This window comes from Cryptomeria japonica, chromosome 5 (genome assembly GCF_030272615.1).
Source record: "Cryptomeria japonica chromosome 5, Sugi_1.0, whole genome shotgun sequence".
Taxonomy (NCBI): domain Eukaryota; kingdom Viridiplantae; phylum Streptophyta; class Pinopsida; order Cupressales; family Cupressaceae; genus Cryptomeria; species Cryptomeria japonica.
The window spans coordinates 561,965,934-561,987,681 of record NC_081409.1 but is presented as its reverse complement, the minus strand read 5'-3'; positions in this window follow the sequence as shown (position 1 = coordinate 561,987,681).

Sequence of the window (21,748 nt, the reverse complement as noted above, 5' to 3'; positions counted from 1 at the left end):
GTGGCAGAGGAAGTAGAACTCAAAATAAGGATTGAGATTCACATGTTGTGATCCAACTGATTCTTAGAGTCCCGATCAGATTATATTTGGCTTGAAGCATGCATGTAACCGATTAACTACCGGATGTTCTTTGATGATAATATGAATATTGCCAGATCATTGCCGGAAGTTCTAAGGCTATAATATGATCCGTTTATGTGAATTTGTTATATTTTCTTGTTGCTTTTATTGTGTCTCTCTTGCTACATAAGCTGGTTGACTCTTTTGAGGGTTTTTACCAGTTATGGTTGCATCAAGTGGTATCAGAGACAGTTATGGACTGGTTGGTGGAAGAATTGTTTGCAATTATTGAGGCATTCCTTGGGGTGGAAGGATTGGTGATTGGAGGCAAGTTGCACATGTGTTCAATAGATCACTGAGGGGAGGCAATTGAAATCGGTAATCAGATCACCAAGTTGAGACAGTTCACCAGAGTGGAAGAAGAGATTCCACCAAGGAGGAAAAACCCTCGAAAGGTAGAGCAGATGATGGAAGACTTCAAGAATGAAGTAAGGAATGAAAGCCAAAAGGATTTAGCTAGTTTGCGAAGAAACCCTTATTCTAAGGATGAATATGAAGAAGTTGATGAAGAGCTTGAGGAAGCTAAAGGAACAAAAGATAAAAGAGAGGAAAGATTCCCGAGAGTAGTGGTGCAAGTGAGTAAAGTGCATAAAGTTGAGGTTTCTAACTTTTTCAGAATGCTGAACACAAAGGATCTGATTGATGGGATCATAGAGTTAGAGGACTACTTTGAGTTTTAGGATGTCAAGGACCCGCAAAGAGTTTGGTTGGCATAAACCAAGTTGAAAGGGCATGCTGCCTTATGGTGGAAAGAATTGTAGAAAGACAAAGTGGAGAATGGTGAATTGAATATCACCTAGTGGAGATAGATGGTTGCAATATTGAAGGCCAAGTTCATACCTGGAGACTATGAATTGGAGTTGTTCAAGAAGTTGCAAAACCTAAAATAGAGAAACATGATTGTGGAGGAATATACTGTGGAATTTTATAAGGTGGTAATCAGATATGGATAGAGAAAAGGTGGCCAGGTACATCAATGGGTTGGCTTTTAACATTCAAGATGAGATGAGTATGTTGAAAGTTTCCATAGTTGAAGAAGCCTACCATTATGCTTTGAAGGCTGAGGAGAAGGTAAAAAGAATACTACCAAATAAGGGAAAGGAGAAATTCAAGAGAGTAATAGTATGAGGAAGATGGTTGAAGAAGAGGAGTAAAAACCTAAGTGGAGTAAAGAACCGAAACAAAAGACATTGAGGAAAGGTAGCAACAATACCAGTAGGGAATTCCCTAGAAAATGTTTCAAGTGTGGAGAAATTGAACATAGATCCTATGAATGTAAGCAGGGAATGGCAAGAAGTTGTGTGGAAGGTGAAGAACCAGATGGTATCAGATCTAACTATGCACCAAAGCAAGGAGAATCCCATATGTTCAGAAGAAAGGATACCAGATCTACTTAGAGGAAGAGTCTTTTCCGGACTGCATGCAAATTAGGTGGTAAGTGTTGCAAGGTCATTATGGATAGTGGAAGTATTGATAATTTAGTATCTAAGGAGATGGTTGTAAATCTTGGACTGGAGATTCTTAAGCATCCTTGTCCTTATGAGGTGAGTTGGTTGCAAGATGATCATAAGATAGAGATAAAGGAGCCATGTTTGGTGAGTTTCAATATTGGGTCTTTCAAAGATAAATTTTTTTGTGATATTGTGTCTATGAGTGTTTGTCATGTCTTGTTGGGAAAGCCTTCGCAGTATGATAGAGGAGATATTTATGACTGTAGAAGAAACCTGGTTACTATTGAAAATGATGGGCATAAGCTCACATTGATTTCTTTAAAGGAGAAAGAGAAGGAGGTGAAGAAAATAAGTCCTGAGAGAAGTTGCACTATTGAGAAACTGGTGGTAGGGGCTATATCGAAAGGTTTGATAGAACTAGTTGCAGAGGTCATACCAGAGGTTTTGAAGGAAGATCTAATAGAACCAGTTGCAGAGGTTATACTAGAGGATGACATGGGCTTGTAGAGGGATCTGATAGTTGAGCCTAATGGACAAATGGAACCAGTCAACAAAGAGCTTATGGTGACAAACCAGATGAATTCATGTGGTAGAATCAAATTAGAGTTGTAGAAATAGAAATAATGTGCAGACCTGAAGCAAGGAAAGAATCAAAGGTTAGAGAACTCGGTTGAGGTACTGGAGGAGCTAAAGTAGAGTTTGGCAGATAAGGAAGATGTTTGGATCAGACATGAGCATGGGATCTTCATTTTGAATCCTTTTAGATGTTCATGAGTTGCTTCTCATGGAATGTTTTTTCTACTTGGGTTGTTTGATGCAGGAGCATCCCTAGTTGATGAGAAATCTTGCATCAACTAAAAATATTTCCTTTCGGTCTTGTTCTTGTTTAGTTCTTTGTGCAGTTTTCTATGTTCTTATCGGTTGGCACCAATAGTTTATTTTCTTCATGGCAGTTCTTATATTTGGTTTCTAGATGGTTTCATGTGCTTAATTCCAAATTTTGAGTTCATTTGGTTTCTTTTCCAATCAGTTATTGCTTCTGATTGATTGTTTCTTGGTTTTGAGTCAGTTCTTGTGCTTATTGGTTGGTTTTCCTTCTTTACCGGTGTGATTATTGGCATGTGGATCCATCTTGGGTATTGTATGATGTTGTTTGGCATGTGGCTAACCTTCCTGCTAAAATACATCACTTGGTTGTTATTTTCTGGAAATATTTCTTAAATCTTAAGGCTGACCTAATTACACGTTTCATTTTTCTGCATTGGCAAATGTAATCTTATGAGGCCAACCTAGATATGTTCCGGTGGGTATAAATATTTTATTATGTATTCATTTGTAGTGGCAGAGGAAGTAGAACTCAAAATAAGGACTGAGATTTGCATATTGTGATCCGGTTGATTCTTAGAGTCCCGATAAGATTTTATCTAGCTTGAAGCTTGCATGTAACCGGTTAACTACCGGATGTTCTTTGATGATAAAATGAAGATTGTTGGATGATTGCCAGGATTTCTAGGGCTTTAATATGATCTGTTTATGTGAATTTGTTATGTTTTCTTGCTGCTTTCATTGTGTCTCTCTTGCTACATAAGTCGGTTGACTCTTTTGAGGGTTTTTACTAGTTATGGCTACATCAAATATGATCTATGTCAGTGGATGTGTGATGAGCTAATTCTAAATCTAGGGAAGATTAAAAGAGAAAAGAAATGTGTATTCTAATATGGTAATGTTGTTGTTTGTTTGATGCTTTTCTTTATTAATGGGACCCCGAGATCTAGTAAAAGGCAATGGGCCTTTGACATTCTAGTAGAGAAGCAAATAAAGGATGTCTTAAGAAGCACAAGTTAGGATAGAGACTCCATTTTATGGGGTTATTTAAAGGCTTTTCATAAGAAAATGAAGCAAAGGGAAAGAGTTCCTAAGCACATTGTTGAGAAATACTCTATTGAGATTTGCTTTATGGTTAAGAAAGATGAAACTTTAATGGAAGTAGTGCAACCAAGAAAGGTATGGATAACTAAGATGGGATATGTAGTTGATGCAGAGATCTTGGATGTGTATGCCAAGATGCATATAGATGCCTTGGTAGATAAGTCAAAGAAGACTTTTAGGACAACTAAATAGAAGGAATTAGAGGTGCAAATAGGGTTCAGTAAGAATAAGAGGGAAGGTCAGATAAAGAAGGTAGGACAGGCTATTGAGAAGATGTCTACTGAGATCAAACAAATTATTGGTCTAGCAAAGTCATCCTCTCCAACAACAGTTGAGGCCTCACCGATAGCAACAACCAACAAAGGTGTGATGAAAAAGAAGAAACCAAAAACCTTTATCTCCCTTGTTGCTTCTAGATCTGAGATTGAAGATGAACCTCCTAAGATACCCAAGATTTACATGAGAATTCAGAGGAAGAAGCCCGAGGAAGGAAAACAACAAAAACCAAGGTCACCCCTTTGGTAACTCACAAGAAATCATTGAAGGAGAGGAAACCAGTAAAAGAGACAGCTCCCACTCCTAGTAAGAAGAAAAATCTGAATTGGATGTAGCTCTTGAATCTGGTAAAAGTGCTAAAGTTATCCCTCCTTTATCTGTAGATGAATTGGTAGAGAAAATTACTAAGGATGGAATTTTGAGTAATTTACAATATTACTATGAAAATATGGATGATGTTGAGCAAAAGGAAATTGAGGAAGTAATTTTGTTATACTTAAATATATAACAAGGCCTTACTTGAGATTGAAAAGAAAATTCTAGTAGAATTTTATATTAAATTAGATGCTAGGAGACTATCAACTATTGAGGAAGATAGGCATATAAAGATTCAGGAACTGTTAACTATTTGTGGTGCTATAACTGGAGATGAAACAATGTCTTGAATTTGCAAATAAAATAATTTTTTGAAGTAAGCATAGACATTTTCGGCTAAATGGTAGGAAGAGTGAATGAAATAATTAAGGAGACACATGAGGCATGGGTACAATTCTATGTTGATAATACAAGATTCTTTACATCATCGTAAATCCCTCCTAAATCAGTTTTGATGGTACTGAGTCTTTGATCTGTTACCAAAATTTTGCATAATACCAAATTTGGTGCCCTAATGAAGCCTTGCATTCATTTTGAAAAGGTCCAAATCATGAACTAGGAAGAAATGCACTGTTTTTCCTAACTTGTTTTCTTCATGTGTAGATACAGGAAAGTAAGACAACATCTGGGTTAAAATGGGCTCCCGAAGAGGTTGAGCTCAACATGCTGATTTAAGAATGCCAAAATCTCCCTGCCACCTGATCAAGTAGCGACAAAGAAGGACTCAGAGGTTTTCAAGCATCAAGGTCAGAGATTTTCATGACAAACACTCACATGCAGGTCACATATAACAACAAGGGTCATGAAAAACATTTATCCCACATTGGTAGTGGGAAGGAATTCTTCAACATTTAAATGTAAAGTCACACACATACCAAGCATCAAAAGATTGAAAGCTTTTGGCAAGATGTAGCTCGTGGCCTGGTGGACCCCATGCGTGCACATCTCAAGGAATCCTAATTTTGTGACCAGCTGGCGAGAAGAGAATAAAGGGTGAGCAAGTTGAAGAGAGATTAACAGTGATCGCTGAGATCTAACAACGATCGCTATGTCACAATGAAAAGATACACACCAGGTTATCGTCGTGACTTGGCAACTAATGACATGGCAGGGTAGAGAGTTTAAGACCAAAGATAGGTGGCATATAGGTGGTGGTCCAGTGGCTAGTGACATGGCACAGATGGGCGACATCAAGCAGACCTTGGCTGCGATGAGTCCCGAAAAAGTTTCACCGAAGGCTCAGTTTCATCAACATAATAATATCGATGAAACTGTAGGTTTGATGAGACTGGTAAATGACTCGCCGATGGAATACTTTGGCTAAAAGAAGGATATCTGATAGAGAAAGACACGTGGCAGGCCTGACAAACAAGTGCTGCCCAAGCAGATCTCATGAGCCAATCAAAGGGTGACACATGTTTACACGTGGCACAAGAGAGAAGATCAATCGAGGTTAAAGGTCGAGCAAGTTCAGGAAAGATCAATGGTAATCCGAAGGATCTAAGGGCCATCGCTATACTGCTATAGAAAGAAGCTTTCCAATTATCATAGTGACTTGGCAACTAAGCACGTGTGGAAAAGGCAAAGGGGAGGTGAGTGGCTAAGAGGTTAAAGATTGAGTAGTTTGAGGGTAGATCAATGGTCATCGCTATACCGCAAGATAAAAATGCTCATTGGTTATCTCATGCAACTTGGTGACTAATGATGTGGCCATCCAGGTGGACTCAGAATGAATAAGGATACGCCACATGGTAGAGAGAAGATGAAGAACCATGGGCAGACCAAGAGTAAAGATCGAGCAGATTGATCACATCCAATGGTTAGGCAAAAGATCAAATGGCTATCGCTAAGGCGCTAATGAAAGTTGCACACCAAGTTATTGCCGTGACTTGGCAACAAGGTGGGTCTAGTCCAGATGGTAGTCCAGATGGAAGACAAAGTGGACCCGCTAGCAAATCAGAGGCTGAGATGTGGCAAAAAATCTACAGATGAGTGGATGTCTAAGTCAACCTTGAACTTGAACTTCAAAGTGGTTCACCGTTTCAAATGGTTCAATGGTTCAAAATGGTTTAATGGTTCAAAGTTCAATGGTTCAATGCTTCAAAATGGTTCAATAGTTCAAATTTCATTAGCATCACTTGTTCTCGTGGGCCTGGGAAGATAAAAGAAAACAAGTAGACTAAAAGGCAAGCAGGTTCATGATAGATCGACAGTTGTCGCTATATCGCAAGATAAAAATTCTCAATGGATAATCATAGCAACTTGGCAACAAATGGTGGGGCCCACTAAGAAGTAAACAAAAAAGTTATATGCAAGCAGCCAGGTTCATACAGGTGATCTAATGGTTGGCAAATAAAAATTACATAGTAGACTCAGAACTGGTTGTTCGAATAGTGAAACATAACTAGTTGTTCGAACAGTGAAAAGCCTACCAAGCAAGGGGATGATTTCTACATGAAAGTTTAATGCAATTGATTATCTAAATATGCAAGTGTTACATACCATTGGAAAGCTCGTGAAATAGGGAGATCATTTCCACAAACATTTTTAACAAAAGTTTTCAAAACGGAGAGAAGTTGTCAAGGGATGCATAAGATTTTCTCAATGGGATTTCTTTTAAATATAGTCACAGTTCAGTTCATCATGCAGCTTTCACATGGGGATAACTATTTTTTGCATTTAGATATGCAGATTTTCTTACAAGAGGATCAATGGCAGTCCTTTTGAGTAGTAAAGATTATTATTTTAAAGATTATGCATGATTTTTTATGCCATTTTGGGGCAGATTCGCCCAAGGCTTTTCTCATGCAAATGATTTTAGGGTTTTTGAAGGGGATTCATCATGATTTCTATATATTCCTTCTCTCCTTTTTTCCCTCTGGTTCTTTCTTTTTTGCATACACATTTTTGCAAAAAAGCATTGTATCTCAACATGTTTTTTTAGTTTCCAGCATTGTAATAGAGATTATTTTCAATTTGCAATATAGAGTTTTAGTTTCTTTGTCAATTATTTCTTATTTTTCCTTTGTTAGATGAATGATTTGAAAAAGTTATTATGATTTAATTCTGAATCCTTTTCTTTGTCTCATTTATGCTTTGCAGAAATAAGAAGATTTCATAGTAAATTCAGGTTGTGGGTTGTGTTCATTTGGTTTCTAGTTTCTTTGCATGTTGTGAAAAATCATTTTTCCTACATGCAGAAGTTGGATAACTTTGAGCCTTCACATGAAATGTTTATGAATTTCATGATCTTATTTGATTCGTGAGATAATTTTTGGGTCTTGTTGCAGTTGGTTATAGTTTTAGGACAACAAGTAGAACTGCATCATTTTGGTGTATCACCTCCATTAGGATAGGTTTTTCATTACATGCAAGACTTTGTACCCTTTTCCCACAATAAGTTAGTGTAGGAGATCCATCAGAACAGGAAGCCGACCTGATCTCTGGAGATTCACCTTCAGTTTGAGCAACCCACAAGCTCGAAGGTGTTTCCATGTTTTAGAGGATTGCTTGTTTTTGAACTTAGCATCATGGGTGCAATCCTTAGTGACAACATGACCAACACTGTTGATGGTCAAAATTTTCTTTTAGAGTCAGAAATTTTTGCCTTGGAGAAGGATAAGGATAGGTTAATCCGGCGGGCCAGAGAATTGAGAGGCTTAGTCAATCCATGACTTAATACTTTGTTACTTCATAAGAGGGAATGTATGGAACATATGAGTATACCCACACTAAAAATAGTAATAGAAGAAGAATTGCATGCTTACATTCTGAATGGGTTTGTTTCAATTTTGGAAACTTTAAAATTTGGTTGGGACACTTATTTGGCATTTTTGAAGGGTGCTTACCCAAATATACTCAAGTACATCTAGATTTGGTAAACACAATTTTTATTCTTTCATTTATTTTCCTTGACTTTGGTATTGTTGTCAAAGGGGGAGAGGTTGGATGTGAAAAATGTTATGGGACATAAGAAGTAATGTATAGCTCAGGGGAAGCAGCTTTCTAAGATCAGTTTTGGGAAGTTTGTGGATAGGAACCAGAACAACACTTCATTGATCAGTTTTTCACATGAGTGTTGCCATCAATACCAAAGGGGGAGATTATTGGCAATTGACACTCATCCAGACTTATGGTGTCATCATTGATGGCAACACACATAATTTTGGGTTGGATACTTATCCGGTATCCTCCAGTATTCAAGGTTTAACATCCAACATTCAAGGAAACTAGTAAGCAAGGGAAACAGACAAACTAGGAACCAGTATTTGGAGGCCAACATAGGAGATTGATCCGATAAAGGATTTAGTGGCAATAGTCATGAAGATTAATCATTATATTTTTTTCTAGGCCAACATATATTTATCTTTTGCAATATGATTGTAACCTGACATAAGGCATTCATGTAGAGGCTATATAAGTCAGTTCGGCTAGGTCATTTTGGAATATAGGTGTGATAGGTTATGTGATATTATGTGAGTGTGATATTGATCGATAGAATGCAAATATAATAATCTGTTGTCGGTCTTGGTTATTTGTTAAGTGGATTGGGAAGTGAACAAAGTTACCGGTGAGGAAGGAGACGGTGATAAATGATAAATTCTATACTTAAACCGAAACTCATCCAACATATCAGATGCACACTCAGAGTTAAAATTTTTGTTTGTAATTCAATACTTTATATCTGTAGTTAGTGAGGCTCCTTTGTGTTGAGCAATGCGCTCTAGGCAGTGTGCCTTGCTGCATGTGGAAGCCCCTATTTTATGTAGTATTTATTCAACTAGCCAGTGGATAGATATTGTAGGTCACAAATCCCACCATGGTTTTTCCTCTTTGAGGTTTTCCATGTATAAATCTATGGTGTTATAGTGTTTATCTTGGTGGTTTCTTTTCTCTTTATCATATCTTGTTTATATGCATACCGATTGTTAATTGGTAAAGTATCTAAAGGAATTAAATTTATAATTACCAATAGAACACTGATTCACCCCTCCTCTCAGTGTTCTTGGATTCCAATAGGTTCTAGTGTGCTTGTTGGTGTTTCTTGATTATGTCCTATTTGTCTTGGTGATCCACATTGATTCTTGTGTGCATTCATGGTGATTTTGTTGATCCACTAATATTCTTTGTGTTATGCGATATTCTTGGTGGTGTAGCATGTTGTGGTTGATCTTGGTGAGATCTCCAGTGGTGATGTGTATTTGAAGATTTGATTTAGGTACATTTTATGCTATTTATATAATTATATTGATCTGGTGGTTCTCATATGTATCATGTGATGTAATTTTGTAATTGTTAGTTGAGGGTTTAGCCAAACTTGTAGTCAAGGTTGATGATTTGTATAAATAGGTGATTTAGTCATGTAATTTGGGTATGGGTGTTATGTTTGCATTATAAGAGAGTGGTGTATGTGGTGCAAGTTAATTTATCCTTTGATGTGGTGTACTGAGTAGAGAATGTTGTAAGGAATACAAATATGCTTAACTGGAATTGTCATCAGGCATTAGCAGATGCTATCATTGCAGTTCATTCTTTTCGAATTGTAGTTCAAATCTTGTTGTAAGGTAGTGAAACTTCCTTGAGGGTTGGAGCCTTTTGGGTGATCTTATTTTTAGTAGTGAGCTATAGGGAGTGTTCCTGAATGCATGTGCATTCCCCATTGTAATATTTTCACATACTACTATTGAGTATCATCTTATTGTGGATAGATTCCCGTTGTGGTTTTTACCTTAACCGGGTTTTCCACGTCAAAATCTTGGTGTTATGTGTTGTGGTTTCATTTCTCTTATCTTTATTGTTGTTTCCATTGTTAAGATCTGAGATTGTACTTAAATTGTTCTAATCTGGTCAAAACTGATTCAGCCCCCCTCTAAGTTTTCCTTCTTGTTTGTTGCTAACACCTTCATGCGAGTACATGTGTGTTCCTTGGTTAGGGCCTATTATTTATTTGAAATGATGCGTCTCTTATGAATAATGTCTCTTTGGAATTTGTCTAATGTTTCTCATTGTTCTTACGCTTGGGGGGCAATGATTCCTTTCTTATCCTTTGTAAGTGTCCACTTTTCCTTTTTTGAGTGGTGTTTTCTTATGATTTGATGTTATTCCTTTTGTGAAGTTGTTGTTTTCTCAAGGATTCTCTCTTACATGAAAGAGGAGTTGGTCCTTGGCTACAACCTCTTCTTCACTTGGCAATGTATATCTATTATAAACTTACCCCTCACATTGGATCAAAAGTTTGTCATCCTTCATCAAGAATCTCTTTCACCTAGCAATATGAGGAAGGTATGAATTCTTGTTCCCCTTCCTTTTATTTTGGCAAAAGATTATATACTTGTTCAAGACTCCTCTTGTAGGTAGATGTCTTTTGAGCAAATATCTCTTCTCCTCCAAGGATCTCCTTTTCACTTGTTGTAAGATATCTCTTTTTCAACTATCTTATCCTTGCTCATAAGAGTATTCACTTTCTAGCTTGGATTTATGACATTGTTGCCTAAAGGATATCTCCTTGGTGTTGAAGGAGAGTATACTTGTTTCTAGCTCCCTTAAGACATCAACATAGGGCTATGTTGACGTGTTAAAGGGGGGCACCCATATCGCTCCCTTTTGTACCATATTGTACTATATTTTTGCATATCATTTTTGCATTTATTAAATGGGGTGTTCATTCTCGAAACCAAAGGAAACAAAATCTTACACGATATGCTTCACACACAAAACCAAATGCAACATTTGATATATGTCTTAGATAGGGTTACACATCAGTGAAATCAGATCAAAACTCTTACATGGGATGTCCTCAAAACCAGGCATGTATCTGTCATTCATCTCTTGGCATTTACACATTCGCCACTTGGCATTAGTATTTACATTACATGTCTTAAACAGGTTGATGCACACTCAAAACCAAAGGAAACAAACTCTTATATGGGGTGCTATATACTTGGAACCAGACATCACTTGCACACATGCATGAGGATGAGTGGAACTAGCAAAATAGGGCTAGACTATTCCTACTCTCCTCCCCAACATGGATCACCTAGATAAAAACATCTAGGGAAGAGGTATCTATGTTCTCCTTTTTCATCATTCTTCTTATGGATCACCTAGAAAAACACATATAATGTGTATTCATACTCTCTCTCCTTCTCATGAACTTGTAGCTTTGCTATCGATCTAGTTCATGGATGATGCTTAATTTTCTCTTTTATGTGATCACTTGTGTTTGTGAGATGATATTTTTCAAGAATGATATTAATGGTTAAGACATTTTGATATCGAGATCTCTTTGGATAGTTGACTTTCGGTCTTATTTTTGGTCTTTAACTTTTGTGTGTGTCTTTTTGTGTCTTTTTCCTTTGTTTGTCTTTTTGTCTTTGTTTTCCTTTTTGTTTTTTGTCTTGTTTTTATGTAACCTTGCATATGTTTGAGTAAGTTAAGATCCTAAGATTGGGGACCTAGTTCCTCGGAATTAGTGATGTCTTATACTCCTTGTGATTTTTCTCTACATTCCTCCTCTTCTTCATTTCTCTTTCATCTACTTTACCATGAGTATTTGCATAAGATCATACTCCTACTAAAGTGGGGGCTAAATGTAGCATCCTAAAAAACCACCCCTTTGCAGTTTTGATGACATTTAGGGCCCTCACCTTAGTGTTCTCATCCCTATGCTTGATTGGCACCCATTTATGCTTGCATCATGGAAATATGGCCTTAATATCACATTATACCTTGCATTGCCCCTTTATCCTAGCCTCATATTAGGATAGGACTAGGACATGGCACCTTGGTCCTCACTGGGACCATGGCACCACGTCATGGTCTTCCCTAATTGGGCCATATTTTGAACCCTATGCGCCATGTCAAATTTGAGCAAGAAACCTTTCTCTGTGTCATCCTATGTCGAAAAATTAACATATTTTCCTGATGGGCAAGTATATAAGGAGGTTTTCCCCTCTCATTTGTACATACATGGACAATTGGGAGAGTTATACTCAAGCATTGAAGCATTAAAGAATTCATCATCAAGCATTTCTAGAGGTCTTCAAGGCTGCATATTCTTCATCTATCTATTGTCGAGCAACTTCACATCCTTCCTATGTAAGCATGTGTGTGTGATTAGAATTTTGTCATGTTCATGCCATTTCATACAACATATATGATTACATTCAAGAAGAAAAGCATCATTATCAGTCATTGCAGATTCGAGGTACATCCTTCCATCATTTTATTTCAGTATTTGCAATATTTCATTCAAGGTTAATTCCTAAATTGGGGTTTGACTTAGCCAAGGCCCTATTCCCATCCTATTTCCCATTCTTTTTGTGTGTAGGAAATAGGTACAAAGTTGTGATCTTCAAAATAGGTATTATTTGCAAAGATGAATTAACCCTTTTTGGTGTGCAAAAATTTAGGAGGACTAGAGTGATGGGCACTTTGATCCTGATATTTTTGGATTTTTTTTAGGGATCAGGTCCATGGGCATGCCTCAATTTGATGACTATAGCTTACTATTTTTGCATTTTTACCTTCATTTTTAGCACCTTAACCCAATTTCAACAATTCAACTCACAAAAGAGAGAAAATCAACTCATCCCTTGAATCTAATCATTATTTTCTGTCCTTATCATTATTGGTTTGCAACTAAATCTATTGGATTCACCTCTTTTTAATGTAATGGTAAATTAGTGGGTTTCATTCCTCTCATGGTGAAAACACTATTTTTTCACCCACTGCACCTTCAAAGATAGGGATATATAATTTGTGTGCCATCATATCAAGATATACCTTAAATGGTTAAGCTCTATATCAATGAACCGAGGTTCTGATACCAATTGTTGAATATCTGGGCATCTGAGAGGGGGGTGAATCAATTGACAATTTAAAATATTCTTTAAAACTTTATTCATAGATCCAAAACAATTAGCAGAATTAATAGAGATAGATATAACATTAAAGCACATGCACAAAACAGATCAGACATAAAAAACACCATAATTTACATGGAAAACCCAAGAAGGGAAAAACCATAGAGAATGATAATTCTTAATCTATAAACACCAGTTAAGGTGATTTTTACAAGGATGGCTCAGTACCAAGAATGCTCATTGCAGGAGGGCTCATTACCGAAGAAAGAAAGACAGAAAAGAAAATCCACCACTGAAACATAGTTTACACAGTTCGAACTGCTTTTGATAACAATCCACAACACTCTTCACAACAACAGAATTATTTCAATCTCGCATATCTTCTAATTAATAAAACATTCACAAAAATGCCACACTAACCCATTTAGATCAATCACATACATATATTGTCTTCGAAAAAACATAATCTTCCAAGTCAACCAAGACAAAGATCTAAAATAGGTCACTACTAAGCATTCAAGTGGTGGGAAAGAATGAGAAGTAGGCCACATCAAAACGTTCCTCATTGAACATATCAACACATTACATATATTACCAATGATAGACCCAAATTAAAAAGCATTGTTACACATCCTCAGCTTCTAGATCAAATCAGACCCAAACATATCACTGACTAACATAAAAAAACACACCTTCCAAGAAGCCACTGAGAATCCAAGTCTTCTAGGAAAGCACCAAATGGTCATCAATATCACATACATAGCTATCTTCCACTGCTACTCAATATACCACATTCAGACCTAACCAGACCACATGATTTGATATCAATGGCAACATATAACACAATGCTAACAAAAAGTACGTTACCCCTTAAATGGTTAGATTTGGAAAGATTGCCCATATTGCTAGTAGGTGTCCGAAAAAGAATTCAAGAAAAAAATATAGAGAAAATAAAGGAAAGTTCAATAAGAGAGCTTTTTATGTCAAAGATGATGCTGGAATTTCAGATGATGAATTAGATTATGAAGATGGTGATTTCTTATTCTTGGTAGAAAGAGATGTTCCTAAGATTGATATTCCTAAGATTGTTGCTACTGCTTTGCATGCTAGAAGAGATAGAAATGAATAGTTGATTAATAGTGGATGTTCAAATAATATCATTGGTGACAAAAGTTTATGAAATTTTATAAGTATGATGGTGGTTTTGTTAGGTTTAGAGATGATTAGACAACACAAATTGTGGGAATTGGTTCTATTTCTTTTGATGGAAAACATTATATTGAAAATGTTTACTATGTGAAGGGTTTGCATCATAATCTTTTGAGTGTTGGACAGATGTGTGAAAATGGATAGAATATTTTCTTTCCACAATGATGGTTGTGAGATCCAAAAAGGATCCAAAATTGTTATTGTAGCAAGAAGGATTGGCAGAAACAAGTATCTGCTAGAAGGAGCTACAAATAATTGTTTGTTATCTCAGATCAATAATAGCTAGCTCTAGCACCAGACGATGTGTCATATCAATTTTGACAACTTACTAAAGATTAATTCATCAAGTGTAGTGAGAGATTTACCAAGACTGACCAAACCAGATAACAACATGTCAAGTTGGAAAGAAGACAAGAGGAACTTATATAGCACAAGAGAATTTGTCCACCGGATTGTTGGATCTAGTGCATACAGATCTATATGGTCCGACTAGAACAAAGAGTATACAAGGTGAGAGGTATTTTATGTTATTTATTGATGATTATTTTAGAATGTCATGGGTTGCATTTTTTAGAGAGAAGTAAGAAGCATTAGAGAAATTTAAAATATTCAAGGATATAGTTGAAAATGAAGTTGAGAGAAAGATTAAGTGTTTGAGGTCTGACTGAGGAGGATAATTTACTTCTGATGAGTTTAATAACTTTTGTGAGAACCATGGTATTAAATGATAGTTATCTGCCCCTAAAACACCTCTGTAGAATGGTGTAGTAGAAAGAATGAATCGAATAATCCAGGTTGCAGCTAGAACAATGATAAAAGGAGCAAAACTTCTAGAAATCTATTAAAGAGAAGAAATTCACACTATAGTCTACACTCTTAAAATGATTCTATACCAAAAAAGACATGAGAAGGCATCTTATGAGTTATGGTATGGTAGAAATCCAACAGTGAAGTATTTCAAAGTATTTGGAAGCAAGTGCTACATCCCGAGAGACAAGGATAATCTTGGAAAGTTTGATAGTAGAGTTGATAAAGGCATATTTCTAGGATATTCTACAAGGAGCAAGGCATATCGGTGTTACAAAAAAAGGTTGAACAAGATTGTTGAAAATGCAAATATGAAGGTTGATGAAGACACCTCTAAGGAGTTTGACAAATTGGCAGGTTATGAGTCTGATGAACTGAATGATAGAAAAAAGGGAAGAGAAGACTAGAGAAGGAGAAGACGAAAAGAAAGCTCAAGAAGCTCTGGTATCTACATCTAAGATGCCAAGATATGTTTAGAAGAATCACTCAGTGGATCAAATTATTGGAGATAAGAAGAAAGGTATCATCACAAGAAGAAAAGCAACTCAAGAACAAGTTCTATTATGTTTACTTTTAGATACCAAACCAAAAATAGTAGAAGAATCTTGCAGTGATCAAAATTGGTTGAAGTCAAAGAAAGAAGAACTAGATTAGATTGATAAAAATTAGACATGGGAATTAGTTAATAGACCAAAAGATAAGAATGTGATTGGAACTAAGTGGGTATTTTGGAACAAGATAGATGAATATGGAAAGGTTGTGAGAAATAAAGAAATATTGGTTTGCAAAGGTTACACTTAGATTGGAGGCATTGATTTTAATGAGACATATGCCCTAGTTTCTAGGATGGAAGCAATCAAGATGTTTTTGACTTTTGTATCTTTTAAGGATTTCAAAGTTTATCAGATGGATGTGAAATCAACATTATTTAATAGAGAGTTGAAAGAAGAAGTTTATATTGAACAATCAGAAGGATTTAAAATGAAAGATGATCCAAACATTGTTTGCAGATTGAAGAAGGCCATGTATGGACTAAAACAAGCCCCTAGAGCTTGGTATGTGTTGTGTGTTACACAACATGCCCCATTTATGTAATAAATAGGGACCCTTTAAAATTTATGCTAAAATCAAAAATTCATTTTCATAGACAGGTGAAGTGATATAATCAGACATCAGGATAAAATGGATTTCAAGAATAAGAGAAAGCAATGAAAAAATTAGGCTTTTCTCCGTTGCCAAAATAGACTACAAAATGGTTTAAAGCTATGATGGTAGATACTTAACGGAAGGATATCAGTGGCGGGTTTAAATAAGCATGGCTGTTGGCATTGCATGAAGATTACATTGAATAAGTATAGTGTTGTCATTGATGTCAATAGCAACCGATAATGAAGCAGTAAAGAAACCAGTAATGAAACAGTAAAGCAACCAGTAATGATGCAGTGAAGATCAATCGGTAAGCCTAACCAGTTGAGATGTAGAACCCTAACCGATGAAGCTTGGAGATTAGTTGTGATGATTTATGATCAGTGATGAAGATTCCACGTACGAATGTTGCATGTGATGAGTTTTGAAAAGGTTTTGGTGCGTAAAGATAACCCTCTGTCTTGGGAATGATCAAATTCATAGTATGAAGTGACAAACACATGATGTGTTACATGATTCAAAATACAATGATCGAGGAGTAGTTGTAGATGCCTAGAAGAATGTAAAGTTGATTGCATGTAATCTAATGGTCAAGATTGAACCGATGTGTTTGTAGTCTCTATGAGAATTTTAGGGTTTGTCTTGTGTTACCGACCTAATGTATCTGTGCATAAGGTTGATGGATTGAATGAATATATGGTTGGAAAACTTGGTTAAGTGTGAATGTGATTGTTGCTCAACCAGGAGGTGTATTTACAAAATGATGTGAAGGAAGATAGCAGCGGTAAAGGATCTGATTCAGCAAGGAAGTGTTATTTCCAGATCGGTCAAAGAACATGTTGTTCTCTAACCATTATAGCAATTTGAAATCCCCTCACATGGTAAGATCTAATAGGCTTGTTGTTGAAATCCTCTAACCACGTGATCCATTAGCGTAGATTTGAAATCCTCCACTGAGGTTACCTTTAAAAGGGTATTTGTAGTCAATCCCTTAACCGAGTGGTCCTTAACCAGATATGTTCCTAACATAATATTATTGTATAAGCTTCTAACCAGGCTTGGCTCCTAACAGGGTGAACTTTAGAAGAGTTCAAAAATACTTGTGGGTATTCATCCCCATCGTGTTTTTTCCCATTTGGGTTTTTACATGAAAAATCATCGTGTCAAGTGGTGAATGGTTTTGTGGATATGTTTTTGGTATGCTTGATATGAATGACTGGTAAATCTAAATAGATATATTTAAATGACTGGAAATGATCTGAAATATTTTATTACTAGTATTAGTGAAGTGGTTTAAGGTTTTGGTCAAAGGATAGTTAAGTTTTAGATTTGCTGCTTTATATCATTGAAGTATTAGGTCAATTGGTAAGGTTTAACAGTGTAGCTGCAGATTTGTTAAAGTGTCTAAACCGATATACTTTGTGAGTTGATTCTTAGATGAAAATAAGTTTAGTGAAAATTCAGTTTATTCTCCAACTACTGATTCACCCCCCACCCCTTAGTGGTTGACCGGATCTTTATAGTTTCATCGTATTATCAATGGTTCTATTAAAGATTAGAGATCAAAAGTTGAAATATTCCCATAGTTCGATATTTCCCTAAAATAAATTAAAACTTTCCTACGCCTATCAGACAGTGGAGACTTTTAGAGAATAGAAAGAAAGTGAATTGGAATAATGAATATCTAATTGATTCTAAACCCGATAGCAGATTAAAATAAAAATTATGTCGTGGTTCATTTCAGAGTATTATGGAGTGACAAAATGGTTCATTTTGCAACCCCAAATAATAAGTGATGATTGCTTAGAAACTCAAGATTTAAGTAGTAAAGGAGAACATTTGTTTGCATCTACTAATAAGTTACACTCTGACATAAAGTACAACAAAAATCGTGAGGGTTGTTAGATGAAGGTTTTTAAATTCCCCACGTCTAGGTTTTGGTGCATTTTATTCCCCATATTAATTGGATTTTTGGCAAAATTCATGGAATTGCAACTAATGTTTAGTGCTTGTGGCAAAAACCTAGCAATGGTACATTTCACAGTATTAGATTTGTAGAGGAAGAAAGCGAAGGAGCTCACATGAACTTGTCAGAGGCCTTGAAAATGGTGCAATATTCAGACTCTACAAGTGATTCTTGTAGTGAAATAGGTAAGTACCCTTGGTTGTTCTAGTTATTTCATGTCAGATTGAAGGTTGAATAAACCAGTGGCAAGAAATATGAGTTGGGTGTAGAATAATTTAGGAAATCTTAGAAATAGAAATATGTTAATTTATAGAAAAAGTAGTAATTTCAGAAATTTTTGTAGGAGGATCAAAATCTAAGGATATGGCATCCCAGAAGATGGAATTGAGAGAATTCGAGTGAAAAATTCCACAGGTGGTGCCCAGTACTAGATTCTACTTGGATACCCATTTGGGAGATTTTATTATAGCCAATATTATCAACAGAATGAGAGAGCCTATTTCTATAGAAGAAATACAAAATGTGGAGACAAGTGGACTGATTTAGGCTGTAGGGTTTCTAGTGGCGGTAGAAACTCATGAGCTAGTTAAATAGTGCATTCAATATTATGACCCAAATTTGAGGCAGGTAGTATATAATCAGAGGGTATATGCAGATTTGACAGTCAGTGGGTTGAAGGATTTGTTGGGAATTCCCACTCCAGCAGCATGGATAGACATGACTAAAGAGGCCACCAAGCGAGAATTTAATGAATCTAGATAGGATTATGAATGGAAAATCAGAGAAGAATGGTATATCAGAAAGAAGGGTAAAGTATTATCTAAGCTACCCACCTTAGTGTTGAGAAAATAGTTACACCTATAAGTAGTGGCAGCAATTACATTCTTGAGTTGGATTGTTGGTTTGGAGATTAGTGGTCAGTTTCATGGGTGGATGTTCACCTACACGCAGAGCCTACGATAGAGTGCAGGGACATTTGATTGGGAGAAGTTCATCAGTTATTCTATTTTCCATTATATAGAAGAGACATCCAAAAAAAATTATATATCATCTTACCTAGTGTACACTTGTGTAGTCAAGGAAAATATTCAAGGATTGAATACTTGTAGGTACTCTAGGCATAGCTGTAGGACAAAATCTCCTATGTGTTTATTATCCACAACTGAAGAAAGATGAAGCAATATTATATTATAGAGAGGTAAATGACTATTTTATAATGAAGATTACCTTGAAGTTAGAAGGAAGACCTAAAGAGGGGGTTCCTAAAGAAGTAAGAGAAGTTCTTCAGTACTTTGGTGGATGGTATATCCAATTCCCTATGTGCTCCTATTTGATAGGGTAGGGGTTTTTAGAAGAACCTTTCAAGTTGTCTTGGTATACTTCAATTTGGGCATGGTTGATAGAATATTGGAAGTGAATGGTAGAATTCCATGACACTTACCTAGGTTTTCATAGGAAATAAGGATTCAGGTTCCCAGTGAAGATGGGAGACTTCGTATGCGTGTCCTTGAAAAATGCTAAGAAAATAGAGGAAGATTTGTTAGCAAGGAATTTACAGGAAATCACAGATGACGATGAAGAAATTGTGAGGCTTGATTATGTAAGAAACAATGTAGAGCAGAGGCCAATAGTCAAACCCATGCCTAATGAACCTGAGATAGTATCTTTGGAGTAGGTTAATCGATAAGTTCTCAACTCCTCTAGGAGATGGCTAGAAGGATACAAAGTTAATATGATCCAGCAAGGGAACAATCTTTCAATGTGAAAGAAAAGGAAAAGGAAGGAAGTGGATGATAATGCAGATTTCTTAGTTCATAAAAGAAGAATAGATATGACCAAATTGGAACTTGGACTTGTGTCGACGGAAGAAATAAGTCAAGAAGGCATTGAGGTAGTAACTACTGATGTTGATCTAAACCAAATGGCAAGAAACAAGATGATGGAGCCACATGATCAAAGTAGTAGGAATATACAACCATCAACTTCAGGAGTGGTTGGTGAGAAGATAAGTCCTTCTGATCAAATATAGACAACCGTTCCAATAACTATTTCTTAGCCCAAAGCTTAATTATTCACATCTCCACCTTTAGTGAGCAACGATCTAGGAACTGTAATAAGAATGGTGAATCTGAGCAAAGAAGATGTAGACCAAGGATTCTATGATGATTTGGAGTATTTATTAAAGAAACATCACAAAGGATACTTAGAGGAAATGTGGAAGAAACTCTAACATAATAATGTCCCATGGAATTCAACAGCTAAAATTCCTTCCATGGAAAAGGAGACGGGTCATGGTATGGTTGATAACTTCATTCAATAGAATCTTTGTTGACAGAATCTAAGGGATAATAGGTAGAAGAACAAGGCACAAAATCCTTGAAGGCACAACCACCCGCAAAAGACCAAAGAGGATAATAGGAAAAACAAATAGAAGTCAATGGAGTGTCGAATTCGGGAGAACAAAAGACAATGGGAAAAATAAATAAAGACCAAACAAAAGAAGCATCAAATGATCTGCAATAGGAAATGGTAGAAATCCTGCAAAATCCTTTGGGAAGTGAAGACAATGAAAGCATAAGGGCATCTGAAGTCCTACTAAATGTAGTGGACACTAGAGGGAATCAAAATAATGGAAAAGAAAATGTGAAAATAGAAACATCTCAATAGGCTGCAAAAGATAAGACCACAATGGACAAAGGTAAACAAATGGCACAAGAGAATCCTATGGTGAGGTCGTGGGAAATTTTTGAAAAAGGAGAAACCCCAAACAAGAAGAAGTTCATAATAAGAACTGAAAGTGGGAATATGCCCAAATGGTTAAAATAGCAAAAGGCACCTGAGGAACAAGTGAAGGCAATCCCTTTGTATTTTAATAGTTTGTTAGCAGAAACTCCAAACATCAAGAGAAGAAGAAGAGTCTAAGTGAGGTATGCTACTCATTTGAATAAGGATGGGGAACAAGAGTTACAGATTGCAGAACCTATAGAAGATAAAGATGAAGAGGATTTAACGACACAAGACTATCAAGTAGCCACTATGTAGTTAGGCAAGCCATCTAGACTTGAAGGCCCGAGAATCACTAAGAGATGGAAATTTGGGAGGATATACTACCAAGAGACAAGATAAAATTAAAATCTCAAAATGCTGAAATACAACAATTAACTCAATTCATCAGGTGCCTTATTCAAAAAGGAGATGAACCACAACAAATTCCTGCTCATCTAGTGTTGATGTCACAAGAGGAAGCTAAAGAAGTAAGTACCCTAAAGTGCAAGGCAGAAATGGTAGATGAATGGGTTGGTGAATCATTATCACATGCTAAAGATTTGTTAGAATTGGATTTGGTTTGATACTGTGCATAAGTGGATCAAGAAGATAACCCACACTCATAGTAAGCATGTAGATTTATTGGAAGGAATAGAAGCTGAAAAGGATGAATTACACAATTTGAAATATGACCCTAGGAGATGCACTTGAGTGGGGAATAATAACATCGGAGAAAGTACCTAAAATTAAAAGATGGGTTGCATGCAATGTGTGGCAATCTGAAAGATTGCAGGATGGTATGGAAAAGTTGTAGAAAATAAATGATTGAGCAGTGGATA